Below are 13870 nucleotides of genomic sequence, written 5' to 3'. Positions count from 1 at the left end.
TTCACTTGTACCCAAAGCCTTCCTTTGGGGGCACCTCTGGATGGGCGAAAGGGGCTTGAAACGCTTTTTCTGTGGCCCGAGTTTTCAGTCTTCTCCCATGCTGGCTAGTGTTATATTTAGGTTTGCTGTAAAGAGCGAACACGGAGGGTCCAGTTGCATGTGGGGCTGCATAAAGGCTCCCCTGGGGAGTTCAGTTGTACCCAAAGCCTTCCTTTGGGGGCACTTCTGGATGGGCGAAAGGGGCTTGAAACGCTTTTTCTGTGGCCCGAGTTTTCAGTCTTCTGCCATGCTGGCTAGGGTTATTTTTAGGGTTGCTGTAAAGACCGAACACGGAGGGTCCAGTTGCATGTGGGGCTGCATAAAGGCTCCCCTGGGGAGATCAGTTTTTCCCAAAGCCTTCCTTTGGGGTCACTTTTGGATGGGCGAATGGGGCTCGTAACACATTTTCTGTGGCTCGAGCTTTCAGTCGACTGCCAGGCGTGCTAGGGCTATATTTAGGCTTGCGGTGAAAGAGTGAACCCGGAGGGTCCAGTTGCATGTGGGGCTGCATAAAGGCTCCCCTGGGGAGTTCAGTTGTACCCAAAGCCTTCCTTTGGGGGCACCTCTGGATGGGTGAATGGGGCTTGAAACGCATTTTCTGGAGCCCGAGTTTTCAGTCTTCTGCCATGGTGGCTAGGGGTATATTCAGGGTTGCTCGTAAACAGTGAACAAGGAGGGTCCAGTTGCATGTGGGGCTGCATAAAGGCTCCCCTGGGGAGTTCAGTTGTACCCAAAGCCTTCCTTTGGGGGCACTTCTGGATGGGTGAATGGGGCTTCAAACGCATTTTCTGGAGCCCGAGTTTTCAGTCTTCTGCCATGGTGGCTAGGGGTATATTCAGGGTTGCTCGTAAACAGTGAACAAGGAGGGTCCAGTTGCATGTGGGGCTGCGTAAAGGCTCCCCTGGGGAGTTCAGTTGTACCCAAAGCCTTCCTCTAGGGGCACGTTTGGATGGGCGAATTAGGCTTTTAATGCAATTTCTGGGGCCCGAGTTTTCAGTCGACTGCCAGGGTGGCCAGGGCTATATTTAGGGTTGCTGTGAAAGAGCGAATACGGAGGGTCCAGTTGCATGTGGGGCTGCGTTAAGGCTCCCCTGGGGAGTCCAGTTGTACCCAAAGCCTTCCTCTGGGGGCACCTTGGGATGGTCCAAGGGGAATCGCAATGCGTTTTCTGAGGCCCGCTTTTTCAGTCTTCTCCAATTGCGCCGAGGGCTATATTTAGGCTTGCGGTGAAAGAGTGAACCCGGAGGGTCCAGTTGCATGTGGGGCTGCATAAAGGCTCCCCTGGGGAGTTCACTTGTACCCAAAGCCTTCCTTTGGGGGCACTTCTGGATGGGTGAATGGGGCTTGAAACGCTTTTTCTGTGGCCCGAGTTTTCAGTTTTCTGCCATGCTGGCTAGCGTTATATTTAGGGTTGCTTGTAAACAGCGAACACGGGGGGTCCAGTTGCGTATGGGCCTGCATGAAGGCTCCCCTGGGGAGTTCAGTTGTACCCAAAGCCTTTCTTTGGGGGCACTTTTGGATGGTCGAATGGGGCTTGTAGCACGTTTTCTGGGGCCCGATTTTTCAGTCGTCTGCCATGCGGGCCAGGGTTATATTTAGGGTTGCTGTGAAAGAGCGAATACGGAGGGTCCAGTTGCATGTGGGGCTGCATAAAGGCTCCCCTGGGGAGTTCACTTGTACCCAAAGCCTTCCTTTGGGGGCACTTCTGAATGGGCGAAAGGGGCTTGAAACGCTTTTTCTGTGGCCCGAGTTTTCAGTCTTCTGCCATGCTGGCTAGGGTTATATTTAGGGTTGCTGTAAAAAGCGAACACGGGGGGTCCAGTTGCATGTGGGGCTGCGTAAAGGCTCCCCTGGGGAGTTCAGATGTACCCAAAGCCTTCCTTTGGGGGCACTTTTGGATGGGTGAATGGGGCTCGTAACACATTTTTGGTGGCCCGAGCTTTCAGTCGAATGCCAGGCGTGCTAGGGCTATATTTAGGCTTGCGGTGAAAGAGTGAACCCGGAGGGTCCAGTTGCATGTGGGGCTGCATAAAGGCTCCCCTGGGGAGTTCACTTGTACCCAAAGCCTTCCTTTGGGGGCACTTCTGGATGGGCGAAAGGGGCTTGAAACGCATTTTCTGGAGCCCGAGTTTTCAGTCTTCTGCCATGCTGGCTAGGGTTATATTTAGGGTTGCTGTAAAGAGTGAACACGGAGGGTCGAGTTGCATGTGGGGCTGCGTAAAGGCTCCCCTGGGGAGTTCAGATGTACCCAAAGCCTTCCTTTGCGGGCACTTTTGGATGGGCGAATGGGGCTCGTAACACATTTTCTGTGGCCCGAGCTTTCAGTCGAATGCCAGGCGTGCTAGGGCTATATTTAGGCTTGCGGTGAAAGAGTGAACCTGGAGGGTCCAGTTGCATGTGGGGCTGCATAAAGGCTCCCCTGGGGAGTTCACTTGTACCCAAAGCCTTCCTTTGGGGGCACTTCTGGATGGGTGAATGGGGCTTGAAACGCATTTTCTGGAGCCCGAGTTTTCAGTCTTCTGCCATGGTGGCTAGGGGTATATTCAGGGTTGCTCGTAAACAGTGAACAAGGAGGGTCCAGTTGCATGTGGGGCTGCGTAAAGGCTCCCCTGGGGAGTTCAGTTGTACCCAAAGCCTTCCTCTAGGGGCACTTTTGGATGGGCGAATTAGGCTTTTAATGCATTTTCTGGGGCCCGAGTTTTCAGTCGACTGCCAGGCGGGCCAGGCCTATATTTAGGGTTGCTGTGAAAGAGCGAATACGGAGGGTCCAGTTGCATGTGGGGCTGCGTTAAGGCTCCCCTGGGGAGTCCAGTTGTATCCAAAGCCTTCCTTTGGGGGCACTTCTGGATGGTCCAAGGGGAATCGTTATGCGTTTTCTAAGGTCCGCTTTTTCAGTCTTCTCCCATTGCGCCGAGGGCTATATTTAGGCTTGCGGTGAAAGAGTGAACCCGGAGGGTCCAGTTGCATGTGGGGCTGCATAAAGGCTCCCCTGGGGAGTTCAGTTGTACCCAAAGCCTTCCTTTGGGGGCACTTCTGGATGGGTGAATGGGGCTTGAAACGCTTTTTCTGTGGCCCGAGTTTTCAGTTTTCTGCCATGCTGGCTAGGGTTATATTTAGGGTTGCTTGTAAACTGCGAACACGGGGGGTCCAGTTGCGTATGGGCCTGCATAAAGGCTCCCCTGGGGAGTTCAGTTGTACCCAAAGCCTTCCTCTGGGGGCACTTCTGGATGGGTGAATAGGGCTTGTAGCACGTTTTCTTTGGCCCGATTTTTCAGTCGTCTGCCATGCGGGCCAGTGTTATATTTAGGGTTGCTGTGAAAGAGCGAATACGGAGGGTCCAGTTGCATGTGGGGCTGCGTTAAGGCTCCCCTGGGGAGTCCAGTTGTATCCAAAGCCTTCCTTTGGGGGCACTTTTGGATGGGCGAATGGGGCTCGTAACACATTTTCTGTGGCTCGAACTTTCAGTCGACTGCCAGGCGTGCTAGGGCTATATTTAGGCTTGCGGTGAAAGAGTGAACCCGGAGGGTCCAGTTGCATGTGGGGCTGCATAAAGGCTCCCCTGGGGAGTTCAGTTGTACCCAAAGCCTTCCTTTGGGGGCACTTCTGGATGGGTGAATGGGGCTTGAAATGCATTTTCTGGAGCCCGAGTTTTCAGTCTTCTGCCATGGTGGCTAGGGGTATGTTTAGGGTTGCTCGTAAACAGTGAACAAGGAGGGTCCAGTTGCATGTGGGGCTGCGTAAAGGCTCCCCTGGGGAGTTCAGTTGTACCCAAAGCCTTCCTCTGGGGGCACCTTGGGATGGTCCAAGGGGAATCGCAATGCGTTTTCTAAGGCCCGCTTTTTCAGTCTTCTCCCATTGCGCCCAGGGCTGTATTTAGGCTTGCAGTGAAAGAGTGAACCCGGAGGGTCCAGTTGCATGTGGGGCTGCATAAAGGCTCCCCTGGGGAGTTCAGTTGTACCCAAAGCCTTCCTTTGGGGGCACTTCTGGATGGGCGAAAGGGGCTTGAAACGCTTTTTCTGTGGCCCGAGTTTTCAGACTTCTGCCATGCTGGCTAGGGTTATATTTGGGGTTGCTGTAAAGAGCGAACACGGAGGGTCCAGTTGCATGTGGGGCTGCGTAAAGGCTCCCCTGGGGAGTTCAGATGTACCCAAAGTCTTCTTTTGGGGGCACTTTTAGATGGGCGAACGGGGCTCGTAACACATTTTCTGTGGCCCGAGCTTTCAGTCGACTGCCAAGCATGCTAGGGCTATATTTAGGATTGCGGTGAAAGAGCGAATAAGGAGGGTCCAGTTGCATGTGGGGCTGCATAAAGGCTCCCCTGGGGAGTTCAGTTGTACCGAAAGCCTTCCTCTGGGGGCACATTTGGATGGGCGAATTAGGCTTTTAATGCATTTTCTGGGGCCCGAGTTTTCAATCGACTACCAGGGGGGCCAGGGCTATATTTAGGATTGCTGTGAAAGAGTGAACACAGAGGGTCCAGTTGCATGTGGGGCTGCATAAAGGCTCCCCTGGGGAGTTCACTTGTACCCAAAGCCTTCCTTTGGGGGCACTTCTGGATAGGTGAATGGGGCTTGAAACGCTTTTTCTGGAGCCCGAGTTTTCAGTTTTCTGCCATGCTGGCTAGTGTTATATTTAGGGTTGCTTGTAAACAGCGAACACGGGGGGTCCAGTTGCGTATGGGCCTGCATAAAGGCTCCCCTGGGGAGTTCAGTTGTACCCAAAGCCTTCCTCTGGGGGCACTTTTGGATGGTCGAATGGGGCTTGTAGCACGTTTTCTGGGGCCCGATTTTTCAGTCGTCTGTCATGCGGGCTAAGGTTATATTTAGGGTTGCTGTGAAAGATTGAACCCGGAGGGTCCAGTTGCATGTGGGGCTGCGTAAAGGCTCCCCTGGGGAGTTCACTTGTACCCAAAGCCTTCCTTTGGGGGCACTTCTGGATGGGCGAAAGGGGCTTGAAACGCTTTTTCTGTGGCCCGAGTTTTCAGTCTTCTGCCATGGTGGCTAGGGATATATTTAGGGTTGCTGTAAAGAGCGAACACGGAGGGTCCAGTTGCATGTGGGGCTGCGTAAAGGCTCCCCTGGGGAGTTCAGATGTACCCAAAGCCTTCCTTTGGGGACACTTTTGGATGGGCAAATGGGGCTTGAAACGCATTTTCTGGAGCCCGAGTTTTCAGTCTTCTGCCATGGTGGCTAGGGGTATATTTAGGGTTGCTCGTAAACAGTGAACAAGGAGGGTCCAGTTGCATGTGGGGCTGCGTAAAGGCTCCCCTGGGGAGTTCAGTTGTACCCAAAGCCTTCCTCTGGGGGCACCTTGGGATGCTCCAATGGGAATCGCAATGCGTTTTCTAAGGACCGCTTTTTCAGCCTTCTCCCATTGCGCCGAGGGCTGTATTTAGGCTTGTGGTGAAAGAGTGAACAAGGAGGGTCCAGTTGCATGTGGGGCTGCATAAAGGCTCCCCTGGGGAGTTCACTTGTACCCAAAGCCTTCCTTTGGGGGCACTTCTGGATGGGTGAATGGGGCTTGAAACGCATTTTCTGGAGCCCGAGTTTTCAGTCTTCTGCCATGGTGGCTAGGGGTATATTCAGGGTTGCTCGTAAACAGTGAACAAGGAGGGTCCAGTTGCATGTGGGGCTGCGTAAAGGCTCCCCTGGGGAGTTCAATTGTTCCCAAAGCCTTCCTCTGGGGGCACTTTTGGATGGGCGAATTAGGCTTTTAATGCATTTTCTGGGGCCCGAGTTTTCAGTCGACTGCCAGGAGGGCCAGGGTTATATTTAGGGTTGCTGTGAAAGAGCGAATACGGAGGGTCCAGTTGCATGTGGGGCTGCGTTAAGGCTCCCCTGGGGAGTTCAGTTGTACCCAAAGCCTTCCTTTGGGGGCACTTCTGGATGGTCCAAGGGGAATCGTTATGCGTTTTCTAAGGTCCGCTTTTTCAGTCTTCTCCCATTGCGCCGAGGGCTATATTTAGGCTTGCGGTGAAAGAGTGAACCCGGAGGGTCCAGTTGCATGTGGGGCTGCATAAAGGCTCCCCTGGGGAGTTCAGTTGTACCCAAAGCCTACCTTTGGGGGCACTTCTGGATGGGTGAATGGGGCTTGAAACGCTTTTTCTGTGGCCCGAGTTTTCAGTTTTCTGCCATGCTGGCTAGGGTTATATTTAGGGTTGCTTGTAAACAGCGAACACGGGGGGTCCAGTTGCGTATGGGCCTGCATAAAGGCTCCCCTGGGGAGTTCAGTTGTACCCAAAGCCTTCCTCTGGGGGCACTTCTGGATGGTCGAATGGGGCTTGTAGCACGTTTTCTGTGGCCCGATTTTTCAGTCGTCTGCCATGCGGGCCAGGGTTATATTTAGGGTTGCTGTGAAAGAGCGAATACGGAGGGTCCAGTTGCATGTGGGGCTGCGTTAAGGCTCCCCTGGGGAGTCCAGTTGTACCCAAAGCCTTCCTTTGGGGGCACTTCTGGATGGGTGAATGGGGCTTGAAACGCATTTTCTGGAGCCCGAGTTTTCAGTCTTCTGCCATGGTGGCTAGGGGTATATTTAGGGTTGCTCGTAAACAGTGAACAAGGAGGGTCCAGTTGCATGTGGGGCTGCATAAAGGCTCCCCTGGGGAGTTCAGTTGTACCCAAAGCCTTCCTTTGGGGGCACTTCTGGATGGGTGAATGGGGCTTGAAACGCATTTTCTGGAGCCCGAATTTTCAGTCTTCTGCCATGGTGGCTAGGGGTATATTTAGGGTTGCTCGTAAACAGTGAACAAGGAGGGTCCAGTTGCATGTGGGGCTGCGTAAAGGCTCCCCTGGGGAGTCCAGTTGTACCCAAAGCCTTCCTCTGGGGGCACTTTTGGATGGGCGAATTAGGCTTTTAGTGCATTTTCTGGGGACCGAGTTTTCAGTCGACTGCCAGGCGGGCCAGGGCTATATTTAGGGTTGCTGTGAAAGAGCGAATACGGAGGGTCCAGTTGCATGTGGGGCTGCGTTAAGGCTCCCCTGGGGAGTCCAGTTGTACCCAAAGCCTTCCTTTGGGGGCACTTTGGGATGGTCCAAGGGGAATCGCAATGCGTTTTCTGAGGCCCGCTTTTTCAGTCTTCTCCCATTGCGCCGAGGGCTATATTTAGGCTTGCGGTGAAAGAGTGAACCCGGAGGGTCCAGCTGCATGTGGGGCTGCATAAAGGCTCCCCTGGGGAGTTCAGTTGTACCCAAAGCCTTCCTTTGGGGGCACTTCTGGATGGGTGAATGGGGCTTGAAACGCATTTACTGGAGTCCGAATTTTCAGTCTTCTGCCATGGTGGCTAGGGGTATATTTAGGGTTGCTGTGAAAGAGCGAATACGGAGGGTCCAGTTGCATGTGGGGCTGCATAAAGGCTCCCCTGGGGAGTTCAGTTGTACCCAAAGCCTTCCTTTGGGGGCACTTCTGGATGGGTGAATGGGGCTTGAAACGCATTTTCTGGAGCCCGAGTTTTCAGTCTTCTGCCATGCTGGCTAGGGGTATATTCAGGGTTGCTCGTAAACAGTGAACAAGGAGGGTCCAGTTGCATGTGGGGCTGCGTAAAGGCTCCCCTGGGGAGTTCACTTGTACCCAAAGCCTTCCTCTAGGGGCACTTTTGGTTGGGCGAATTAGGCTTTTAATGCATTTTCTGGGGCCCGAGTTTTCAGTCGACTGCCAGGCGGGCCAGGGCTATATTTAGGGTTGCTGTAAAGAGCGAACACGGAGGGTCCAGTTGCATGTGGGGCTGCATAAAGGCTCCCCTGGGGAGTTCAGATGTACCCAAAGCCTTCCTTAGGGGGCACTTTTGGATGGGTGAATGGGGCTCGTAACACATTTTCTGTGGCTCGAACTTTCAGTCGACTGCCAGGCGTGCTAGGGCTATATTTAGGCTTGCGGTGAAAGAGTGAACCCGGAGGGTCCAGTTGCATGTGGGGCTGCATAAAGGCTCCCCTGGGGAGTCCAGTTGTACCCAAAGCTTTCCTTTGGGGGCACTTTGGGATGGTCCAAGGGGAATCGTTATGCGTTTTCTGAGGCCCGCTTTTTCAGTCTTCTCCCATTGCGCCGAGGGCTATATTTAGGCTTGCGGTGAAAGAGTGAACCCGGAGGGTCCAGTTGCATGTGGGGCTGCATAAAGGCTCCCCTGGGGAGTTCAGTTGTACCCAAAGCCTTCCTTTGGGGGCACTTCTGGATGGGTGAATGGGGCTTGAAACGCATTTTCTGGAGCCCGAGTTTTCAGTCTTCTGCCATGGTGGCTAGGGGTATATTCAGGGTTGCTCGTAAACAGTGAACAAGGAGGGTCCAGTTGCATGTGGGGCTGCGTAAAGGCTCCCCTGGGGAGTTCAGTTGTACCCAAAGCCTTCCTCTGGGGGCACTTTTGGATGGGCGAATTAGGCTTTTAGTGCATTTTCTGGGGCCCGAGTTTTCAGTCGACTGCCATGCGGGCCAGGGCTATATTTAGGGTTGCTGTGAAAGAGCGAATACGGAGGGTCCAGTTGCATGTGGGGCTGCGTTAAGGCTCCCCTGGGGAGTCCAGTTGTACCCAAAGCCTTCCTTTGGGGGCACTTTGGGATGGTCCAAGGGGAATCGCAATGCGTTTTCTGAGGCCCGCTTTTTCAGTCTTCTCCCATTGCGCCGAGGGCTATATTTAGGCTTGCGGGGAAAGAGTGAACCCGGAGGGTCCAGCTGCATGTGGGGCTGCATAAAGGCTCCCCTGGGGAGTTCAGTTGTACCCAAAGCCTTCCTTTGGGGGCACTTCTGGATGGGTGAACGGGGCTTGAAACGCATTTTCTGGAGCCCGAGTTTTCAGTCTTCTGCCATGGTGGCTAGGGGTATATTTAGGGTTGCTCGTAAACAGTGAACAAGGAGGGTCCAGTTGCATGTGGGGCTGCATAAAGGCTCCCCTGGGGAGTTCACTTGTATCCAAAGCCTTCCTTTGGGGGCACTTTTGGATGGTCGAATGGGGCTTGTAGCACGTTTTCTGGGGCCCAATTTTTCAGTCCTCTGCCATGCGGGCCAGGGTTATATTTAGGGTTGCTATGAAAGAGCGAATACGGAGGGTCCAGTTGCATGTGGGGCTGCATAAAGGCTCGCCTGGGTAGTTCACTTGTACCCAAAGCCTTCCTCTAGGGGCACTTTTGGATGGTCGAATGGGGCTTGTAGCACGTTTTCTGGGGCCCAATTTTTCAGTCGTCTGCCATGCGGGCCAGGGTTATATTTAGGCTGGCTGTGAATGAGCGAATACGGAGGGTCCAGTTGCATGTGGGGCTGCGTTAAGGCTCCCCTGGGGAGTTCAGATGTACCCAAAGCCTTCCTTTGGGGGCACTTCTGGATGGGCGAATGGGGCTCGTAACACATTTTCTGTGGCTCGAACTTTCAGTCGACTGCCAGGCGTGCTAGGGCTATATTTAGGCTTGCGGTGAAAGAGTGAACCCGGAGGGTCCAGTTGCATGTGGGGCTGCATAAAGGCTCCCCTGGGGAGTCCAGTTGTACCCAAAGCCTTCCTTTGGGGGCACTTTGGGATGGTCCAAGGGGAATCGTTATGCGTTTTCTGAGGCCCGCTTTTTCAGTCTTCTCCCATTGCGCCGAGGGCTATATTTAGGCTTGCGGTGAAAGAGTGAACGCGGAGGCTCCAGTTGCATGTGGGGCTGCATAAAGGCTCCCCTGGGGAGTTCAGTTGTACCCAAAGCCTTCCTTTGGGGGCACTTCTGGATGGGTGAATGGGGCTTGAAACGCATTTTCTGGAGCCCGAGTTTTCAGTTTTCTGCCATGGTGGCTAGGGGTATATTCAGGGTTGCTCGTAAACAGTGAACAAGGAGGGTCCAGTTGCATGTGGGGCTGCGTAAAGGCTCCCCTGGGGAGTTCACTTGTACCCAAAGCCTTCCTCTGGGGGCACTTTTGGATGGGCGAATTAGGCTTTTAATGCATTTTCTGGGGCCCGAGTTTTCAGTCGACTGCCAGGCGGGCCAGGGCTATATTTAGGGTTGCTGTGAAAGAGCGAATACGGAGGGTCCAGTTGCATGTGGGGCTGCGTTAAGGCTCCCCTGGGGAGTCCAGTTGTACCCAAAGCCTTCCTTTGGGGGCACTTCTGGATGGGTGAATGGGGCTTGAAACGCATTTTCTGGAGCCCGAGTTTTCAGTCTTCTGCCATGGTGGCTAGGGGTATATTTAGGGTTGCTCGTAAACAGTGAACAAGGAGGGTCCAGTTGCATGTGGGGCTGCATAAAGGCTCCCCTGGGGAGTTCACTTGTACCCAAAGCCTTCCTTTGGGGGCACTTTTGAATGGGCGAAAGGGCCTTGAAACGCTTTTTCTGTGGCCCGAGTTTTCAGTCTTCTGCCATGCTGGCTAGGGTTATATTTAGGGTTGCTGTAAACAGCGAACACGGAGGGTCCAGTTGCATGTGGGGCTGCGTAAAGGCTCCCCTGGGGAGTTCAGATGTACCCAAAGCCTTCCTTTGGGGGCACTTTTGGATGGGCGAATGGGGCTCTAACACATTTTCTGTGGCCCGAGCTTTCAGTCGAATGCCAGGCGTGCTAGGGCTATATTTAGGCTTGCGGTGAAAGAGTGAACCCGGAGGGTCCAGTTGCATGTGGGGCTGCATAAAGGCTCCCCTGGGGAGTTCACTTGTACCCAAAGCCTTCCTTTGGGGGCACTTCTGGATGGGTGAATGGGGCTTGAAACGCATTTTCTGGAGCCCGAGTTTTCAGTCTTCTGCCATGGTGGCTAGGGGTATATTCAGGGTTGCTCGTAAACAGTGAACAAGGAGGGTCCAGTTGCATGTGGGGCTGCGTAAAGGCTCCCCTGGGGAGTTCAGTTGTACCCAAAGCCTTCCTCTGGGGGCACCTTTGGATGGGCGAATTAGGCTTTTAATGCATATTCTGGGGCCCGAGTTTTCAGTCGACTGCCAGGCGGGCCAGGGCTATATTTAGGGTTGCTGTGAAAGAGCGAATACGGAGGGTCCAGTTGCATGTGGGGCTGCATAAAGGCTCCCCTGGGGAGTTCAGTTGTACCTAAAGCCTTCCTTTGGGGGCACTTCTGGATGGGCGAAAGGGGCTTGAAAGGCATTTTCTGGAGCCCGAGTTTTCAGTCTTCTGCCATGCTGGCTAGGGTTATATTTAGGGTTGCTGTAAAGAGCGAACACGGAGGGTCCAGTTGCATGTGGGGCTGCGTAAAGGCTCCCCTGGGGAGTTCAGATGTACCCAAAGCCTTCCATTGGGGGCACTTTTGGATGGGCGAATGGGGCTCGTAACACATTTTCTGTGGCTCGAACTTTCAGTCGACTGCCAGGCGTGCTAGGGCTATATTTAGGCTTGTGGTGAAAGAGTGAACCCGGAGGGTCCAGTTGCATGTGGGGCTGCATAAAGGCTCCCCTGGGGAGTTCACTTGTACCCAAAGCCTTCCTTTGGGGGCACTTTTGAATGGGCGAAAGGGCCTTGAAACGCTTTTTCTGTGGCCCGAGTTTTCAGTCTTCTGCCATGCTGGCTAGGGTTATATTTAGGGTTGCTGTAAAGAGCGAACACGGAGGGTCCAGTTGCATGTGGGGCTGCGTAAAGGCTCCCCTGGGGAGTTCAGATGTACCCAAAGCCTTCCTTTGGGGGCACTTTTGGATGGGCGAATGGGGCTCTAACACATTTTCTGTGGCCCGAGCTTTCAGTCGACTGCCAGGCGTGCTAGGGCTATATTTAGGCTTGCGGTGAAAGAGTGAACCCGGAGGGTCCAGTTGCATGTGGGGCTGCGTTAAGGCTCCCCTGGGGAGTCCAGTTGTACCCAAAGCCTTCCTTTGGGGGCACTTTGGTATGGTCCAAGGGGAATCGCAATGCGTTTTCTGAGGCCCGCTTTTTCAGTCTTCTCCCATTGGGCCGAGGGCTATATTTAGGCTTGCGGGGAAAGAGTGAAACCGGAGGGTCCAGCTGCATGTGGGGCTGCATAAAGGCTCCCCTGGGGAGTTCAGTTGTACCCAAAGCCTTCCTTTCGGGGCACTTCTGGATGGGTGAATGGGGCTTGAAACGCATTTTCTGGAGCCCGAGTTTTCAGTCTTCTGCCATGCTGGCTAGGGGTATATTTAGGGTTGCTCGTAAACAGTGAACAAGGAGGGTCCAGTTGCATGTGGGGCTGCATAAAGGCTCCCCTGGGGAGTTCACTTGTACCCAAAGCCTTCCTCTGGGGGCACTTTTGGATGGTCGAATGGGGCTTGTAGCACGTTTTCTGGGGCCCGAGTTTTCAGTCGTCTGTCATGCGGGCCAGGGTTATATTTAGGGTTTCTGTGAAAGAGCGAATACGGAGGGTCCAGTTGCATGTGGGGCTGCATAAAGGCTCGCCTGGGTAGTTCACTTGTACCCAAAGCCTTCCTTTGGGGGCACTTCTGGATGGGCGAAAGGGGCTTGAAACGCTTTTTCTGTGGCCCGAGTTTTCAGTCTTCTTCCATGCTGGCTAGGGTTATATTTAGGGTTGCTGTAAAGAGCGAACACGGAGGGTCCAGTTGCATGTGGGGCTGCATAAAGGCTCCCCTGGGGAGTTCAGATGTACCCAAAGCCTTCCTTTGGGGGCACTTTTGGATGGGTGAATGGGGCTCGTAACACATTTTCTGTGGCTCGAACTTTCAGTCGACTGCCAGGCGTGCTAGGGCTATATTTAGGCTTGCGGTGAAAGAGTGAACCCGGAGGGTCCAGTTGCATGTGGGGCTGCATAAAGGCTCCCCTGGGGAGTTCAGTTGTACCCAAAGCCTTCCTTTGGGGGCACTTCTGGATGGGTGAATGGGGCTTGAAACGCATTTTCTGGAGCCCGAGTTTTCAGTCTTCTGCCATGGTGGCTAGGGGTATATTCAGGGTTGCTCGTAAACAGTGAACAAGGAGGGTCCAGTTGCATGTGGGGCTGCGTAAAGGCTCCCCTGGGGAGTTCACTTGTACCCAAAGCCTTCCTCTGGGGGCACTTTTGGATGGGCGAATTAGGCTTTTAATGCATTTTCTGGGGCCCGAGTTTTCAGTCGACTGCCAGGCGGGCCAGGGCTATATTTAGGGTTGCTGTGAAAGAGCGAATACGGAGGGTCCAGTTGCATGTGGGGCTGCGTTAAGGCTCCCCTGGGGAGTCCAGTTGTACCCAAAGCCTTCCTTTGGGGGCACTTCTGGATGGGTGAATGGGGCTTGAAACGCATTTTCTGGAGCCCGAGTTTTCAGTCTTCTGCCATGGTGGCTAGGGGTATATTTAGGGTTGCTCGTAAACAGTGAACAAGGAGGGTCCAGTTGCATGTGGGGCTGCATAAAGCCTCCCCTGGGGAGTTCACTTGTACCCAAAGCCTTCCTTTGGGGGCACTTTTGAATGGGCGAAAGGGCCTTGAAACGCTTTTTCTGTGGCCTGAGTTTTCAGTCTTCTGCCATGCTGGCTAGGGTTATATTTAGGGTTGCTGTAAACAGCGAACACGGAGGGTCCAGTTGCATGTGGGGCTGCGTAAAGGCTCCCCTGGGGAGTTCAGATGTACCCAAAGCCTTCCTTTGGGGGCACTTTTGGATGGGCGAATGGGGCTCTAACACATTTTCTGTGGCCCGAGCTTTCAGTCGAATGCCAGGCGTGCTAGGGCTATATTTAGGCTTGCGGTGAAAGAGTGAACCCGGAGGGTCCAGTTGCATGTGGGGCTGCATAAAGGCTCCCCTGGGGAGTTCACTTGTACCCAAAGCCTTCCTTTGGGGGCACTTCTGGATGGGTGAATGGGGCTTGAAACGCATTTTCTGGAGCCCGAGTTTTCAGTCTTCTGCCATGGTGGCTAGGGGTATATTCAGGGTTGCTCGTAAACAGTGAACAAGGAGGGTCCAGTTGCATGTGGGGCTGCGTAAAGGCTCCCCTGGGGAGTTCAGTTGTACCCAA

The sequence above is a fragment of the Anas acuta genome, chromosome 14, assembly GCF_963932015.1.
Source record: "Anas acuta chromosome 14, bAnaAcu1.1, whole genome shotgun sequence".
Lineage (NCBI taxonomy): Eukaryota > Metazoa > Chordata > Aves > Anseriformes > Anatidae > Anas > Anas acuta.
This window is presented reverse-complemented; position numbering follows the sequence as displayed.